Here is a 6419-nt window from a genome sequence, read left to right on the forward strand (position 1 = left end):
AAGAAAAAGAATCCGTATTTTGGATCCCATCAATTACAGCCAACAGCACAAAACGAATATGCTGGAATATGCTGGTAGTTAATCCCCGTTCTAAGTAGTCTCAAATAACGCATTTTATAATTCACTTAAACCGAGCTAGACCATCGATAAAACTCTAATTACATTACGCAGCTTGTTGCAACATTGTTGGAAACCTATTAGCACACCGTCGCACTCTTTGGCTCCAAATCCCTTGAGAGAGGCTGAATGAACATCAGTAATATCCTAATGGATCATTCCGTTGTTAGAGCGTTAGTTGTCCCGTAAATAAGCATCAAAGGAAAAGATTCTGGCCACGTGTTATCGTTGCATTTTGATTATATTTTAATTGCTGTTCAGGTGACTTTTCTCTCTATAATAAAAATGATATGATTTGCCTTGTATATTTACCTTCCGATTAATCATTCGTTAAACTTGAACGCAAAGAAATACTTAATTTGTTTATTCATCAACTGGCAGGCAATATGTCGCTTTGCAATTCCTTTCCAGCTGGAATAGACTTAATAAGGGTTTCAAAGAACTAGTATGTTAATATTTCACTGGAGATATTGATGCAAATGTCATAAGATAACTTTTTTGTCATAGGCCTATCAAATGAAACTGAATAATACTGCGTTTACTCGTTAGCTGAGGAAATTGTGAAATTCGATAACCGAAATATGTAATTCAAATAAGCTTTACAGTTTAGTAAGTTCACTTAAATGGTTGGAAAATCTCATATATTGCTATATACCGTGTATTAGGCCCGGACGCTCCTTTTATGTGCCGTAAAATAAAGTTTTTCTTATCTTTTATCTTTTGTCATTACATATCTAGTTATGGATTTGATTTTAGGCCTTGTCTGATCTTGCAGCCATCTTTAGGAGTTCCACGGTCATTTCAGCGTATCTACTGGCCCGCATGTCGGTCACTCTATTGGTTCCATAGCTAAGAGTGTAAGCGAAGCGACCACGAAATTTGTGAAAGAAGTGGAGAAAAGGTATAAACATTTTATGTGAGGCTGCAGATATGACAATACTCGTGGCATGAACTTCGTCGTTTCTTCCCCCAGGGGGACAAAGCTTGTCGCAGTCCCCAATATTGGAGGTGCCAAATTCAAATTTGCATTCTGGATTTGACAACATCTGTTTCTCACTTCCGTCTCCAGCAGTGAAGTAATCCGATATTTTACAATTTTGTGTGACATCTCCACCATCAATCTTGGCGTGGATTGCATCCGTTGCACGCCTTGCTAGTTCCCAGAACGATTGATAGGTGGCAGTAGTAGAGACGGCCAATGTGACGTCCGTAATGCATATAAAATGCCCAAAAGCTCTGCTTAACTCGGGTGCCATAAAACGACGCATGTTAACAGCATGAGAGGAAGATATGTTCAAAATGCGTGGCATCTCTCCCGCATTTATAAGACTGGCCATGGCGATGGAGGCAGCAGCAACAAGACTACCATGAACAGTCGCCCCACGATCCTTACATTTCGATATTATTCTTTCCGTTTCCGAAATAGTAAATTCCAGTGATAATGATTTCGTGTAGCTCCCATCTGATGTACTGGTAGAAGATTGCGGGAAACGTTCCATAAACAGGCTTTTACTTGGGAACCAACCTTTATACATCATTTTCATCGCACAGAAATAGTCGCGCCAACCAAATGCCATTTTCTCCCTTGGCAACAGTTCTTCCAAAGGAGGTTGAAGCATCAGGACTTCGCTTCCCTCGGAGGGGCTACCTGTCACGACTTCGTTCAGGATGGAAATCATTCTGTGTAACATGAATAGGAGAGAGGTTCCATCGACGATCGAGTGATGTATTCCAAACACGACTATGCTGGTGAACCAACTGTTATCAGCTAGGATGCGTCCTCCTTCTTTTTCTTTTACGCCACCCCTCGCTTTAGGCACGCGCAGAATCTCCACGTTCCACAGAGGCCCACTGGTTGCATCAAACTGTTTGCGCATCATTTTTTCGTGCACAGTTGTCCAATTGTCGTCTGACGCTATATCAAAGACCGCGAGGTCTACACAGGGTTCGTTCATAAGATTGAAATGCCTCTTGCCGTTGTGCCAAACTATGGTCAATTGAAGATGCTGGATATCTGCTTGAAGACGTTCAAGACACAGTCTCCATACTTCATCAGTTACGAACTTTTTTGAATTTATCCACGAAGTAAATGCGACTGTGGCGACATTTCCCTCTTGCAACACAGCAAAATAGTTTTCGACCCCTCTTAGTGGGCGAAGGATGTTCTTGGGTTTCAAAGAGCAGGTGTTCGAAGCCATTGTCTTAAAAGTGAACTGAAATTAACAAGATATTGTATTTTTCGTTTGTGCTTCATCACAGGCAAGAATGAAATCCAATGACTGTATAACTAAAATAGCTTTATTAGGGATGTGATTGATGCATTTATAATTAAAATGTCTTTGGCTATGGGTATCAATCGCTCCTAGACTGATTTTAAACTCTCCTCGGCAAGATTTAAATTTCAATCTCGCCTAAGCAGATTTGAAATCTGCCTGGAGTTCAATCTTGCCTGAGACATATATATTTCTTTGGTTACGTATAATTTTTATGTGATTTTGGCTCAGTGTTTGCGAATTAAAAACGAACAAATATGTTATTTGTTGAATATATTGGTGCGAAAAAAAAACATTTGTGGAACCAAAATTTCACGCATTTTACGTGATATATTCGAATGAAAATCAGAGCAACGTGGTCTATTAGTACTGTCATGCTTAAAACAATAGGAACATGAAATTACTGTTCCAAGTCATTAAATTAGCGTTCGAATACATAAACTCTTCACTCCAAGTAACAAACAGTTACGTAAACGCTGTCCATTTTCGATGTAATTATGATTTTTTAGAGTTAAAATTTATAAATTGCGCCCATCTTAAAATGTGTACCCCGTGTGTCAAAATGCAACGTTAGGCTAGTCTTGTTTAGAGTGCTGTGTTTCAAACCTGTTCCTCAATATATTCATGTTGCCATTGGTCAGAGGATAAAAAATGTTTTTTATGGGCTAAAACCTAGTTCTGTGCCAACTGTAGTGTGCACGCAGAATTTCAATAAGTTACTTTTGCAATCCTCACTGTCTAAAGCAACCCGTGCTTCATCCAAGCAGCATGTCAGATCCAACAATGACATGTCTTTGAAATGGTTAACTTACAAACCCTCTTGACTTATCAGAATATATATTGAATGCAGTACCGTTTACTTAAACATTTTGTGTTCGAAAACACTACAGCTATTTCCTATCTATTTCAAAAACATGGTAAATGTTAGCAATGTTAGCTTTTTTAATTCCTATTTACTACTTATAAAGAACATAAACATTGGTTTTTGAATATATGACTATTTTCAATCTATTCGAAAAAAGATAAGAAATTTCAACGGGTTTTTGTCAAAAATCCTACTCTGCCCATTGGACCAATTTCCCACAGGTAATACTACAGTAATTCCTATTTTCTATAGGATCCTATTGAATTTCCCATAGAATCCTATAAGATCGTTTAGAAAATCATTCCATAGTAAATTTTTGTAGAGAGCTACAATAACGAAGGAAAACAAAAAAGAAATATAGAATACAAACTTACCACGCACTGAGAGCTAAAGACTGGTATGCGTGACGTCAACAACCTGCATTAGAACGCTCCATGAGTGGTTACATCAAAGTTAGACCCCATTCCCAGAGATTAGATCGATCCAAACTAGATCGACCTAACTCCCTGGGGGTTCACGCTAAATAGCTGTCAGCCGAGCGGGCACGAAAGTTAATTACCCCCTTACAGCTTGTAGTAGGCGGGACGGACATTTAAGCCGGATTATCTGACAGTAATCTAGTGAGACTCCCCACGGGGATAGATCGATCTAAAATCTATGGGAATACACCCTTAATTACGCGCAACATAGCACGTCTCTTGAATCCCCTTTACAATGGACGGTGTCTTTTCTGCGTCCTTTGTGCGACCTTGAAACTGGCATGGCTGTGGTCGTAAAAAGGAGGCACAAGCATCGCTTTGGTTGCAAAATGAATGCTTAATGATCGGCCAGTTTTCGGCACTTTTTTAAAGTTTTTTTTACTCTCAAACGGGCACGTAGGCCTACTAAGGTACGCAGAAAGGATGCCATCCAGGGTAAAGGGGGCTTTACATAACAGCGCTACAAACTTTAAGTCCTTTACCAGGTCACAGATGGATTTTCCACTAGATATTTAGAGAAATGTCTTTGGCTAATTAATGACATGATTCTCTGGTGCTGCGCTGGAATAAAGTGCACATAATTTATCTGCATCCCTGGTATAAAGGAATTGCAAACTTAACCACTAAAGATTAATTTCCACTTAACAGTCAGCGGCTTAACAGTCAACATATTACCTCCTACCTTAATGATATTATTATACCAATACCCAAACTCTTTTTTCTGCGATCAGTTTTGGATATGTTTTGAATTCGCATTAATCAAATGTTACAGGCAAAGTACCAGTATTTAAGTTGAATCTCAAAAGATACCGATTTGCCTTAATGCCATCAGGCATCAATGATTGGTGAAGGTCGTTCAGAGAAGAATTCACTAGTTCAAGGTTTGACTCAGCATTGTTTTTTTTTTTTTTTTTTTTTTTTTTTTTTTTTTTTTGTTACCGTTAAATATGAATCAAGCGATAAAAACTTAAAATAGTGTCAAGGTGGAGAAATTCCACGACCAGAGGAGTCACGATATGCCATTTATTAATTTTTTTCGTTGAATTTAGGATCCCTGCTAAACAATCAATCAACAAACTCATCTAGCGTCCAAATGACTCCAATTAAATATACTTACATTTGATCTTAGTACCTCTTTAAGTCTCAACAGCCTGATGTTCTGCTTCATATGATCCACAATTATATCTCTATAAATGTATATGGTACATAAACTCCATATAAACCACGATCGTGCTATAGGTGGGAGCTACCGGTACCAGTACATGCAGGTCACTTGATCCGGAACGGACACGGCTGCCCGTGGAGACGAGCAAATGGGACAAGTCTTTGACCCATTGACCTTATTTCGCCCTCTTGTTTTCGCCAAAGTTCAAGTGCAACAAAAAGAACAAGCCTATTTTAAAGATTATACTGGATGCGTAGTTGGGGTAACATAAGTACCATGTTGGCTTAAGATTAATCACGGTTGTTTTTTTTTTTTTTTTTTTTTTTTAGGTTTTTCAGCACATATTTCTTTGAAATTTGCCCATATCAGCCGAATAACTAAACTGCAGTGTTTACCCTAAGATATATTATGTTAATATTTTAGAAGCAATTGTTGGTAGGATACAACCGTGTGACCTTAGACTAGCAACCATCCTTCCGGGTATTTACTCACAAAGGCGTAGGAAACTGTATGGGCTTAGTTGCACCAACGGCACGGACCACTGCTCGAACGTGACCGTCGTCAAACCCAAGGACAGGTGTCCTTTGCGCAGGTTGACTCTCCCTGTTTGGTGTTTACGCCCGTTGCACCAAGACAAAACATGGCCGTCATAAAGAATTTTAAATTCAAACTACGCAAAAGTGACGCTTCGTTGGATTACTGTCCAACAGACTATGATGGTATAGATGGACAAATGAGCCCCCGTGATGCCTTGTGTGAAGCAACTCTTGGAGACCATTCCCACAGTAATTTAGATCGATCTATCACCCTGGGGAGTCTCACTAAATTGCTGTCAGCTAAACTGACTTAAATGTCTGTCCCGCCTAATAAAAGCTGCAAGGGGGTAATTAACTTTGGTGCGCGCTCGGCTCCCGGAAGCTGAGAGCAATTTAGCGTGAACCCCGAGGGAGTTATGTCGATCCAGATGGTGTGGTGTGGTGTGGAGGTAAAACCTTGAAACGCAAACTTATGCTTCCTGTTCCCAAAGTGGATCCCAGGAACGTGGCTATCTTCTTAACCGAACAAGATAAACTAACATGATGCATATCAGAGTGAAGCTTATTTCAAGAACTATTCATTCCATGTCATAATTCAATTGTGTATTAGTTACTGAAGGAGATATAACCGCTTAATAAGTTTTTCTAACAGAAAGATTCAAGTAGAACCTCTAACCCATGAGCGAATACATTTTTCGTTAGATCTAAGCTTTGTTTGCAGAATGTGCCTGGGATTTCATAATACCAGCTTCTTTTCAAAATAAGTGGTGCAGTCATGGTACGGGGCATCGTCGAAGTGGTAATTTTTTAATTGGAATATCTTTGGTGATTAAATTCATATCAAGAACTTGTGGCACATTTCTGTTGATGTCAAAGGGGGGTAACCATCTAGCCTTCTAATTGCGTGTATGTGCAGAGCACTTTTAGTTGTTAGGGTACAAAAACCATGCTAAGAACACCCAAACCTTGAAAAATTTAAGATGG

Source organism: Lingula anatina, chromosome 5 (genome assembly GCF_051362555.1).
Source record: "Lingula anatina isolate TDL-2025a chromosome 5, LinAna3.0, whole genome shotgun sequence".
NCBI lineage: Eukaryota > Metazoa > Brachiopoda > Lingulata > Lingulida > Lingulidae > Lingula > Lingula anatina.